Source organism: Eubalaena glacialis, chromosome 8 (genome assembly GCF_028564815.1).
Source record: "Eubalaena glacialis isolate mEubGla1 chromosome 8, mEubGla1.1.hap2.+ XY, whole genome shotgun sequence".
Lineage (NCBI taxonomy): Eukaryota > Metazoa > Chordata > Mammalia > Artiodactyla > Balaenidae > Eubalaena > Eubalaena glacialis.
The window spans coordinates 651,623-664,878 of record NC_083723.1 but is presented as its reverse complement, the minus strand read 5'-3'; the positions used below and the strand labels follow the sequence as shown (position 1 = coordinate 664,878).

At 46.2% G+C, this 13,256-nt stretch overlaps 1 pseudogene; it reads right to left on the bottom strand.

The window, feature by feature from the left end:
• Nucleotides 1–6,479: 6,479 nt before the first annotated feature.
• Nucleotides 6,480–12,655, bottom strand: LOC133097044 (CDK5 and ABL1 enzyme substrate 2-like; annotated as a pseudogene).
• Nucleotides 12,656–13,256: the final 601 nt, after the last annotated feature.

The window sequence follows — 13,256 nt, the reverse complement described above, 5'->3', positions numbered from 1 at the left end:
CCTGCTCTAGAATTACTAGCCTACGTGCAGTTGACTGACCTGGAAACACGGGTATCCCCCTGCTCCTCCTCCTTCTCCCACAGCCTCCAAAACAATCACCACCTAGTCTTTCCCATTTACTCCACCGGCAAATAGAAAGCGAGTGCAACCACCCCTACCCATCCCCCGCCCTGGTCCAGCGCAGCCCCGCCCTCACCCGGATCCCCGCCGCAGCCCCGCCCTCACCCGGATCCCCGCCACAGCCCCGCCCTCACCCGGATCCCCGCCGCAGCCCCGCCCTCACCTGGATCTCCGCCGCAGCCCACCTCACGCCGTCTCTCCGCAGCGCAGCCAGAAAAACCTTCCCGAAGCTCAGCCGCAATTAGTCACACGCTTTCTCAGAACTTTCCCCAACCCTCCGTTACCCTGAAGATGCAAGACCAAATATCCTCCTGTGTCTCTTGGTCTCGGCTCACTTTTAGAGCTTCATCCCCCATCTCCAATCCTCACCACCACTGTAAACTCCAAGTCTACTGGAGTATTTCTTGTCCTTTAATGTGCTCTGCACTTTCTCACCTCTGGGATGCAATTTAAACTCTGGGGAAAACTCCTCTGCTCCCCCAACCCTTGTTCACTGTGCTGAGTCCTACTCACCTCCAGATTGCTTGTTAGAAGTCACTTCATCCAGAGCTCTTCCTGGTCTCTTTACAACCAGCTCAAATCCCGCCAAATGTGCTCTCATGACCTCACTACTGGCTTCAAGGATCACACATTACATTTTTTTTTTAATAGTAATCTTTTTTAAATTTTATTTATTTATTTATTTATTTTTATATTTATTTTTGGCTGTGTTGGGTCTTTGTTTCTGTGCGAGGGCTTTCTCTAGTTGCAACGAGCGGGGGCCACTCTTCATCACGGTGCGCGGGCCTCTTTACTATCGCGGCCTCTCTTGTTGCGGAGCACAGGCTCCAGACGCGCAGGCTCAGTAGTTGTGGCTCACGGGCCTAGTTGCTCCGTGGCATGTGGGATCTTCCCAGACCAGGGCTCGAACCCGTGTCCCCTGCATTGGCAGGCGGATTCTCAACCACTGCGCCACCAGGGAAGCCCCACACATTACATTTGATGGTACTTGCCTGTTTGCTTGCCTGTCTCTCTCCCTCCAGATTTCAGTTCTCTGGGGGCAGGACCTTGTCTTGTTTACCGTTGTATCTCTGGTTACAGTGCTGGAGCATAGTAGATATGCCGCAGATGTTTGTTGAATGAATTCATGTTCCTCCCGTTCGCATGGCACCAATGCTGAAATGAGGAGCACAGAATAGAGTCATGGTCTCTGCTGCTAGCATTTCCACAGAAGATGGTGGCAGGAAGACAAACACACAGAGAAAGAGAAGACAGTATGGTTTACTGTGAGAGTGAGTGACGCAGAGTGTAAGTGCAACAGAAGTTTCAAAAGAAGGGAGATCGTGCTTGATGGATTGTTTGGAGGAGACCAAATGAAGACCTTGGATCTCCCCATTTTCTTTTCATGACTTTTCTAGTTGAGGACAAACGGTATTTTGTGAGCCTTTGGGCAAGGCAGTGAGTTATTTATTTAGAATCAATCTCTTCTGTGACTGGGAGCTATTACATGAAGAGAGGCTGGGCAGCTTGCCCTATGACCTTAGTGCAGTAAGTTCAAAGCTTGTAACTTCTATTGATTATTATTATTTTTGCATCAGTTCATATCTGGTCCCAGGGAATGTAGACAGATACATAATTTCAGTTTTTGGAAGCTGCATGCAGTTTTATTGCAGCAAGGAGGTGAAAAATGGTTCCTCCAAAATCTAGTTTAGTGAATTGCTCTAGTTGAAAAAGATGTAATAATAGTGTTTTCTTTCAAAGATATTTAAAGGCACACATTTTCCTTCAATTCAAGTCTTATATACTATACAGAGTGAAAGTACTCAAAGATTCTAAGAATCATGCATTCTTACATCTATGACAAAGGCAGTTTTAAAAAGCCTTTTTAACAAATATTAAATTTTAACAAAGGTTAAACATTTTGCGGCGAGCGGGGGCTACTCTTTGTTGCGGTGTGCGAACTTCTCATTGCGGTGGCTTCTCTTGTTGCGGAGCACGGGCTCTAGGCACGTGGGCTTCAGTAGTTGTGGCACGTGGGCTCAGTAGTTATGGCTTGTGGGCTCTAGAGCGCAGCCTCAGTAGTTGTGGCTCACGGGCTTAGTTGCTTCGCAGCATGTGGGATCTTCTCAGACCAGGGCTCGAACCCGTGTCCCCTGCATTGGCAGGAGGCTTCTTAACCACACACCACCAGGGAAGTCCCAACATTAAACATTTTAATAAGTATTGGAAATGTTGACCTGGCATTTTATTAAAAAGTTCAAATTTGTGATAGTAGTGGTTATTAAAATACCATTTAGCAAACATGTAAGTTTCTCCCGTGTGAGAAGCAATTTGGTTCTGCTCTCACTGGTCCATGTGACCATCAGGCAATAGAAGTACTCCTGCCCATGTGTTTGCATAACTTAGTTACAAGTAAATATTATGCATGTTTATTTTTTTAAAATTTATTTTTATTGAAGTATAGTTTGTTTACTGACATTTTCTTAATAGGTATTTATTTTCCTGCACGAGTTTATTTATGGCTGTGTTGGGTCTTCTTTTTTTTTTTTTTTTTTTGTGCGAGGGCTTTCTCTAGTTGTGGCAAGCGGGGGCCACTCTTCATCGCGGTGCGCGGGCCTCTCACCCTCGCAGCCTCTCCTGTCACGGAGCACAGGCTCCAGACGCGCAGGCTCAGTAATTGTGGCTCACGGGCCCAGCTGCTCTGCGGCATGTGGGATCCTCCCAGACCAGGGCTCGAACCCGTGTCCCCTGCATTGGCAGGCAGACTCCCAACCACTGTGCCACCAGGGAAGGCCATGCATGTTTATTTAACATATACTGCTGCAGTTTCCCTGATTATTTCTGTAAAGAAAGTATCCAGAAAAAAATTAAGGCTCCAAATAAAATCCTTCAGGGACAAAAGGGAATAGCTACAAATAGGGCAGGAACAGCTGAGAGTGTGACTTGCAGACACAGGAGCGGGGACGCTTGCAGACTAGGAAGCCCTTCTGGAGAAATGATCTGGGGCAGCATAGTAAGGAGGTGTATGTATGAATGTTCGTGGAAGGCTGTTCTGAACATAAAGGGCAACAGAACACAGGGGTGGGTTTTGTGGAGTGGGCGAGGGAGGCAAAGCCTGCAGTCAGAGGATGGGCTTCGGCAGAGCAGTGCATGAGCCACGTGTAGGAGGCTGGAGGGCCTGAAATGCACACAGATGCCACAGGAGTCAGGTCTGTGTGAAGCTGGGAAGGCTGAGAAAAGGCAGCGGATAGGAATGTAGCAAACAAGGGCAGAACTGTCGGAGTGGGTGATGTGTGGCTGGAGAGGAAGGGGCAGAGGCGAACAGTGAGGAGGGAACACGTCACAATACTGACCATGCACGAAAGTGAAGCATGCGCAGTGATTTCGTAAGATCGATGCTGTATGTTCTTTAGAGAAAGTAGCTATAGGGGTTCCAGAAGGGCGATCAACTCATTTTTAATGCTGAAGAAAACCCACAAAGTTCACAAATGAGAAACATAAGCATTAGTTTTTAAAGCCATTAACAGGTTGGATGAGATTGGGGGCGTTACTAAAGACCCACACCAAACCATATCAAAGGGAAAGAGAATTTCATACCGATGAATAGGGAAAGTATGGTTCCATGTACCAGACAATAATTTTGGAGTATATAAAATTTATTAATTGGACTGACCCTGTTAAAATAATTATTGTGCATATCTGTGCAGCACACATCTAGGTTTATAAAATACAGCATAAGAATATTAAATACACTTTGCCATCAAAGTAAAAAAGAGCCCATTATACTTGACTGAATGCATTCCCCTAATAAGGCACAGTGTAAATGAGCACTTTTCACAGCCTCGACTCAAGGGTCATACACAGATATGAGTGGATAAGCGGAGAAGTAAATATTAGCTTCTTCCACCAATTTGCTTCTGAGGCTTAAAATATTGAATACATTCTCCTTTGTCTACTGTGCTTTATAAGGAAGTTAGTTTCAGAGTCTAAGGAACTGAAAAAAAATTGACTTAAACAGAACTATTCTTTCCTGGAAAATATATGTTGTAATTTATAAAAGGAATATCTGGGCTTGTTTTTGTTTTTGTTTTTACAATGTTGCAAAAGCTTGCAGTCAGCTGATCGTGCTTAACCATCATTTTTAGGCTTCACAGTGTGCTGATAATTTTGGCAAAATTCATGAGAACTTCCAAATGAGAAAGACTTTAAAACTACTGACAGAGAGCATCGTGAATTCTTGAAGCACTTTTTGGCGGGGAGTTAAATGTTTTAAATCCCTGCGGTTAGCTCTTCTCACAGCAGACCCAATGCTGAGGTGAACTCCTGGTTAATGACCTTGTTCAAGGTCACCGAATAAATCAGTTTCAGTTCTAGGGCTGGACTTCTAACCTCAGAGTCCTTACGTGTAGCCTGTCTCCTGAGCTGAGTTTCCAGTAGTAGACTCGTTAGATACTTTGGGTTTTCAGATCTGGTTTAAAAATTCAATGTGAGTAAACCATGAAAACAGGTAACACGTGCAATTTACATACTTTGCAGGATTGCTTAGTGCTGAGTAAAAATCTAGATGCCCTCGGATCCAGACACATCCAGGTTTAGAAATGCTTTATTTTGGCCAATAAACTATTGAAAACTTTGGTTTTCAATTAGTTGCCAACATTGAAAAATGACAAGTTTTGTGTAGCTGGCTTTCTGGCTTCTTTTTAAAATTTTAAAGATCTGAGCTAATGTGTAGTATAGTGAATATAGACAACAATATTGTATTATAATCATCAAACTTGCTAAGAGACTAGAACTTATTTGTTCCAACCACTAAAAGGAAATGATCATTATGTAACCTGATAGAGGTGCTAATTATCGCTACAGTGACTGTCACACTACAATATGAAATATATCAAATTGACCTGTTGTACACCTTAAATTTACACAATGTTATATGTCAAGTATATGTCAATAAACATTATTTTAAAGAGCTGAGGATATTGGCCTATAGTCGCAAATGATAAAAATCCCCTGGAGCTGGGGAGCACGGCCCCCTTCAGACGGTGTAGTTCATCCCCGCCTTCACATGGCTTCTTCATTCATTACATGAAGAGCCTGGGCCTGCAGACATGTGAATTAGAGAACCTTGCTGTGGAGGGGTCCCGTCACAGCACCAGATTAGAAACTTCAGTAGTTTCAAGGCCATTTTCCTGAGCTGCCAGGCAGAGCCTTTACAAGGGATGGTCCTTCCATCTCATCTTTCTTACCATCTTATCTTTCTCCACTTATCTTTCTCTGCTCCCTACCATCACCCTCCTGTTTCCATTCCAACTAGTAGGCTTTCCCTGAATATAAAGTACACTATGCTATATCTAAAATACTCATTGTGCCCTAAATACAATGTGTACATGTTGATACTCATGATTGTACACATACTACTGATTTACCTTGCCCAAAGAGCCTTCTTCATAGTATCCCTATTCTCCAGGGCAACTTTCTACATACTTTCCTATCAGTTCTAATATCACTTTTTTTTTTAATTGAAGTGTAGTTGATTTACAATGTTTCAGGTGTACAGCAAAGTGATTCAGTATACCTGTGTATATACATATATATACATACAGATATATATTGTTTTTCATATTATTTTCCATTATAGGTTATTACAAGATATTGAATATAGTTCCCTGTGCTATACAGTAGGTCTGGTTGTTTATCGACTTTATTTTATTTTTGCAAAACCAAATTTTACTTAAAGCACAAATACATTACTTTTTGCAAACAGATCCATGACACGTGACTAGACAGTGAGGTCAGATAGCCACATAGTGCACATTTAAGTCCGCGCGGCTTCCAGGTGCTGAGGGAGTGGCCGCATGCCCTGGACACAGATGTCTGGGCTGGTTCTAGGGGGTGACAGTTCAGGATGAAGTTTAATGCCTTGAATACTTGCTTCACTTGAGTAGCACACAGTGGCAGCTCTTGACATTATTAAAAAGGACACAGTACACTAAAGGGAAGGTTACAGACGGGTTTGGTGAATGACTAACTTTCACTACATAAACACACAAACTTAAGTTTCTGTATCAGCCATTCTAACATCTGTATAGACATTCCCAGGAAGACGTGTTCCGCAAGGCTAATTGTAAACCAGGATATACATTTGGAAGTCGGTCCCTCGCGGTGCCTGCAACAGGAGTGTCCTTGAGACGCTGTGGTGGCAGGACAGGTCGCTTTCCAGAAGAGCTGCCTGGGGTCTAGCAGCTTCATCCTTCAAGCCCCCCTTGGTGCATGTGGGCTTTGGGGGCCGTCTTGGAGAGGACAGGGCAGAGGCACTCTTCAGTAAATAAGGCCGGGTACAGACTTGGGCTTCGCGCTCCATCCTGCAGTCCCCCCACCCCTTAGCCCAGGTGAGTGATGGGGAAGAAGCCACAGCAGCCAGCAGGGTGGGAGCAGCCGTCCTGCTTCCCTGCTGGGGTCTCCCCGAGTTGCTGGTGGTTGAGCACGTTGACGAGGGCTGGTGTCTCCTTTCTGCAAAAGCACCAGTGCACACGGGTAGGATGCAAGGTGGGGCTGTCCTGGAGCCCCTCTAGTGACGGTTCATGGGACAGCAGTAGGGAAGCAGCTTAACAGCCCAGCCAACCTGGTACTTTTTGAGAGCAGCTGACCCGTGAAAGAGAAGCTCCAGCCCACGGTCTTCAGTGTTGCTGGTGGGGCAGCAAGTGGAGGAACTGGGCCACATGTGCGTGGAGAAGCTGGTGTGCTGGGCACAGACCTGCCCAGAAGGACAACGACCAGCCCTTGGGGTCGGCTTGGTGTGGCGGCTCCTCCGGCCAAGGCGGCTCCCACTTCCTGCTGGGAGGAAGAAGGCTGGCCCGACCCTTGCAGGGAGGCAGGGCTGTGAAGTGGTCAGTCTCCTCCCCGCTGGAGTGTCAAGTGTGGTTCAAGTCACAGCTTCAGCAGACGCCGCTGTTTAACCAGTTTCTGTTCCCTTAGGAAACAAAGACCCACAACCAAATCCTACACGACAGTAAACACGGTTTCTCCACAATATTGCTTGGGAAGATCAAGAGCCAGCAATCCAGTCATCCTAAAGGTCCCAAGTGTCACGGGCAAGGGGGATTTTTCTGGGGAGATGGATCCCTGCGTGGGGTGGGCTAGTTCTGTGCCCAGAGGCCTGTTGAGGTGCGTGACCCCGGGGCATCAGGACTTCACAGTGATGCGATCCTCTGAGGAATAGAGGCCCGAGGGTGAAAAATGAGACCAAAACCAACCAGGGGTCTGCTCTCCTGGGTTTAGGCTGACGCCAGAGCTCTGCATGCGGATGCGGGGAAGTGGGCGGACATGGGGCTGGGGGGAGGGAGGGAGCCGGCCGAGGAGGCGGGGAGAGGTGGGGCTCCACAGTGCGGTCTCCACGTCCGAAAACCCCGAGTAGCCGAGATGAACGCGCCAGCAGGTTCACTCCTGCAATCCAGCGCGTGCAGTGAGCGCTGGAACCCCAGGTCTCTACCAGATGCTATTCGGAGGCTGCGGCGGTAGCGGAAGGCTGGGTGATGCAAAGAGGAGAAACGCTGTAAAGTCAGGATTCACCACCGCGCATCCTAGGTCCTGGCGCCAGACCAGTCGCAGGCACAGAAACAAAAGAAACAATACCAACCCCCCAGATTGTGTTCACGGAAGAACGCAGGAGGGCTCTCAGAAATACCGTGGCGGTGTGGTGTGCTTTGGAATGGAAGCCGTGTCCCTCCAAGGAAGCAAGGGCGGCCGCGCGTCCACACCCAGTGCCTGGAAACGCGCCCGCGGGCCCACGAGGCGCCAGGAGCACCCAGAGGCCTGGCTGGAACTGCCGGGGGAGGCGTCCGTAATGAGGTGACAGCTGGTTCTCGGGAAGGTGGAGACCAAGTTCCAAGGCCAAGAGCACCGTGAACTCAAACCCAATTGGATCCCGGCTGTGGAATGGAAACCTTTCTTCTGACGTGTCCGTGAGTTGCTTCACGTGGTTCTGGCGAGGTCGCTGTTGATCTCGGCGGCCAGCAGCACACAGGCGCCCGGCACAGCTTGGGTTCTGCTTGTTGGGCTCGCCCTGCAGGACCAGCTTCTCCAAGTTCACGGAGGCCGCCGACACCGTCCCGGGCTCCAAACCGCACTCCTCGGACAGGTGCCGCATCTCTCGTCTGAAACTCCTGATTTTGCTGCGCGTCAGCTGGGTGTGCGGGAACTGCTCCCGGAAGGTCCCGTTCACGTGCTTCTCGAGGTCGGAGGGCTTCACCTGCTCTACCACCGCGGGCGTGCAGGACACGAGGATGAGGACGCGCTCGTGCTGGCCGCGGGGCCGCTGCGGGTCGTCAGGAGGCGGGGCGGTACTCCAGGTTGTCCCCCGCAGCGGCCCCTCGTTCCGAGCCGGCCGGCGCCGCCGTGGGCGGGACGGGGTTGCATCTGGACCCCAGCAGAGGGCGGGGCCGCTGGGCCGGGCGGTCCGGCTTGAGCTTGACCAGGGCGTTGGTGGGTACAGGAACTTGGCGTAAGACGCGAACTTTCCATCCGCCCCCCACTCAACGCCTTCCAACAGGAAGACGATCTCGGAAGACACGGACACACACCACTGGATGGATCCTCTGCTTCTGGCTGTCCACCCTCAGGCCACTGGCCCACAAGCCTTCTCCACAGGTCTGGGCCGAGAAGGCTGCACACAGGGACCGCTGGGCGCAGATCAGCACAATCCTGCTTTGCTTGGTGCCCTACTGCCTCATGTTCTTGGTGAAGTGGGTCTCCTTCAGGCCTTTGTGTCTCGGGATCCGGATACATGTTTGGTTCTTTGGACCGAGACACATCCAGCTGCATCTCCAGAACCTTGAACGAGCAGCGCTGGGAGGCGGTTCGCCTTCTCTGGCGCTACCCGTCCAGGCCCAGGCCGGGGGCATGGGCGGCTATCGATTTTACATATAGTAGTTTGTATCTGTTAACCCCAAACTCCTAAGTTATCCCTCTCTCCCTTTCCCCTTTGGTAAGCATAAGTTTGTTTTCTGTCTGTGAGTCTATTTCTGCTTTGTAAATAAGTTTCATTTGCATCATTTTTTTTATATTCCATGTGTACGTGGTATCATATATTTGTCTTTCTCTGTCTGACTGACTTCACTTAGGTCCATCCGTGTTGCTGCAAATGGAGTTATGTCATTTTTTTAAATGGCTGAGTAGTATTCCAGTATCACTTCTTAAGCGAAGACTTCTCGAATCAGCCCACTTCCATCCTCTCCAGTGTTCCTCACTTTCTCCTCCTGGATCTTCTGTTACAGCACATAGCAACTTGCCTTGTGGTAATCTGGCTATTTATCTACCCAGCCTGCCCCAATAGCACCCCCCTGCACTGTGTTATTTTCCTCTTTGACCTCAGGATCTGGCTTTCTTCCACTTCCAGGTAGCTTCTTGCATTCCAGATTAACTCTGATGGGAGACTTCTCCTCTGCAAGTTTGAGGCAAGCACCACTGCTAGCTGAGCACCTTGGCCCAGCCAGCTTGACCTACCAAGAAAGGGGGACCAGACATTCCCCTCTAAATTGCTGGTTCAGGAACCCTTCCACATGTCCTTGGCAACAGGGATAAGTCTGTTGTGATGTACCAGTCCCTGACCTTGGGACGTATGGCACAGAGTAAAGAATACAAATTCCTAATATCTGCAGTCCAATGTGTGGTTCGACCTATTAGATAATTGCGTGGAGCCTCCTGACTGCTGTTCGTAGATGCTGTAAGATCCCAATTTCATGTCTCTTCTCCACAACCAAAAGTTCATAAGAAATCCAGCAAACCTCCCATGTCTAGTTTTTTGTTTTGTGTTGTTTGTATTTGCATTTTAAAAAATAAACACACAGAGCCCATGATTTATGTGGAGGCCTCAAAGCATGGTGTTTCTGTCATGTCACTGGTTTTGCAGAGGCAGAGCTGGATCCGACCACTGGCAGCACAGAAGTTCATTCTGGGCACAGGCAGGGGAGCCCTACATTGAGCTGGGGTGGTCCAAAGAGGCTTTTGCAGAACAGACTCTTGCCTGAAGATGGAGGTACTTGCTTGAAGGGAGTGTGCACATGCTTGCTGGTTCTTGACTTTCCCTAGTGGGGATGGGGATTAAGATGGGGTAGAGCAGAGTTGCTTGGCATAAGAGCCTGTCACTTTCCAGAAGGGGTAGCACCACCAGGCAGCACTGTATCATTTCAACTTAAGAAAGAACATAAATTTGTGGTTCAAGAGCTATCAGAACTGCTTTGGGGCAGTGTCACAGTGTGTTGATCTTGGGGAGTTTGGACCCTGCTTTTGACCTTTGCAAAATCTAAAACCTTAATGAAAATGATATGTTCTGCAAGTGGCATTATTTCATTCTTTTTTATGGCTGAGTAATATTCCATTGTATATATACTGTATAGCACAGGAAACTCTACTCAATACCCTGTAATGACCTAAATGGGAAAAGAATCTAAAAAAGATTGGATATATGTATATGTATAACTGATTCACTTTGCTGTATACCTGAAACTAACACACCATTGTAAATCAACTATACTCCAATAAAAATTAATTAAAAAAAAAGAAAAAAATGATATGTTCTGGTTTCCAGCCAAGGTTTGCCTTCAGATCTTTACGGAGGTGGATCATGCAAATGGAAATGTGTTGACAAGGCCCTGGTCAGTGGGCCTAGCTATAACTTGATCTAAAGCATTACCTGCGGAAGCCTGGTATTTAGGATCCACATCACAAAGAAAATCAGCATCACATATTCTATGTGAGATTTTTAAAAAGTCATTCATTGAATTTCAGTGCTATGATTGCAGTCTCATAACCCACATTGCCAGTTATCCAAGTCTTGGAATGTTGCAAAAGAAGGTATGAAAAATTTCCAGAACTCTGGTGATGAAGAGGCATTTCTGCCCTTCAACGTTCAAACCCAGGTTTGTGTGTCACTGGAGTGAGTAGAATGGAGACCGTCTGTCTTGAGCAAAATTGCACACTCTGTTGTCCTGTAGATTTTTGGTCCTTACTGATGTGATTTCCAGGATAAAAAATATCCTTTATTTTTTATATTTATTTTATTTGTTTATTTATTTATTTATGTTTGGCTGCATTGGGTCTTTTTTTTTTTAACATCTTTATTGGAGTATAATTGCTTTACAATGGTGTGTTAGTTTCTGCTTTATAACAAAGTGAATCAGTTATACATATACATATGTTCCCATATCTCTTCCCTCTTGCATCTCCCTGCCTCCCACCCTCCCTATCCCACCCCTCTAGGTGGTCACAAAGCACTGAGCTCATCTCCCTGTGCTATGCAGCTGCTTCCCACTAGCTATCTATTTTACGTTTGGTAGTATATATATGTCCATGCCACTCTCTCACTTTGTCACAGCTTACCCTTCCCCCCCCCCCCGTATCCTCAAGTCCATTCTCTAGTAAGTCTGTGTCTTTATTCCCGTCTTACCACTAGGTTCTTCATGACCTTTTTTGTTGTTGTTGTTAGATTCCATATATATGTGTTAGCATACTGTATTTGTTTTGCTCTTTCTGACTTACTTCACTCTGTATGACAGACTCTAACTCCATCCACCTCACTACAAATACCTCCATTTCGTTTCTTTTTATGGCTGAGTAATATTCCATTGTATATATGTGCCACATCTTCTTTATCCATTCATCCGATGATGGACACTTAGGTTGCTTCCATGTTCTGGCTATTGTAAATAGCGCTGCAATGAACATTTTGGTACATGACTCTTTTTGAATTATGGTTTTCTCAGGGTATATGCCCAGTAGTGGGATTGCTGGGTCGTATGGTAGTTCTATTTGTAGTTTTTAAGGAACCTCCATACTGTTCTCCATAGTGGCTGTATCAATTTACATTCCCACCAACAGTGCAAGAGTGTTCCCTTTTCTCCACACCCTCTCCAGCATTTATTGTTTCTAGATTTTTTGATGATGGCCATTCTGACCGGTGTGAGATGATATCTCATTGTAGTTTTGATTTGCATTTCTCTAATGATTAATGATATTGAGCATTCTTTCATGTGTCTGTTGGCAATCTGTATATCTTCTTTGGAGAAATGTCTATTTAGGTCTTCTGCCCATTTTTGGATTGGGTTGTTTGTTTTTTTTATTATTGAGCTGCATGAGCTGCTTGTAAATCTTGGCGATTAATCCTTTGTCAGTTGCTTCATTTGCAAATATTTTCTCCCATTCTGAGGGTTGTCTTTTGGTCTTGTTTATGGTTTCCTTTGCTGTGCAAAAGCTTTTAAGTTTCATTAGGTCCCATTTGTTTATTTGTGTTTTTATTTCCATTTCTCTAAGAGCTGGGTCAAAAAGGATCTTGCTGTGATTTATGTCATAGAGTGTTCTGCCTATGTTTTTAAGTTAAATAACAATGAATTTCTAAATGTAGGTCAAATACTTCTAAAAAATCAGAGAACTCCATCTGCTTTCCCTTCCCCAAATTTGATCCTCCTACTATAATAAAAGGATCTTCCAAGGTCCCACATACATGCCTCGTCCCTCTTGTCAGTGCACTGCCGACCAGCTCACCTGTCCAGTAACTGTGCATGATTCATTATTAAGCAACATTCTTTTGAACCTCAAATGTAGCCCCTGTTTTATCCAGATTCTCTTAAGATCTCTATTTGAGAAAATGACAGGTTGAAGATTTGTAATTTAAGTGTTTAAATTCAGATGTGACATCTCTGAAGAATGGACCATAACACCATATTTGTATGTTCTATATCATATTTGTTATTCATTCTTTGGAATTTCAAGTCTTCCTCTCGTCATCATGTGAATACCCTCTACTCCCCAGACACACACCGTGTTACTGTGCCAACAAGTAGAACTCATCTGATGTTTTCTTTCCAACTGATTTCTTAAGTATTTGGACTAACTGAGACTGACCACCCGCAACCCCTGTAAATTAAATCAGAAACAGAAGTTACACTATTTCCAGTCCCCTGACAATACATTCTGTGGGAATAGCTCAAGTGCTACAAAAGATATGTGGACTGTGATATACAGTGAGGCTGAGAGCCGTTGATGCTGTGCTTGCCCATTTATATGTGGACACTGATTGCCGATGGGACTGATAGATGTTGATGCAGTGGTTGCACTTGTTATATGTGGATATGATTTTACAATAAGACTGATAGCCATTGATC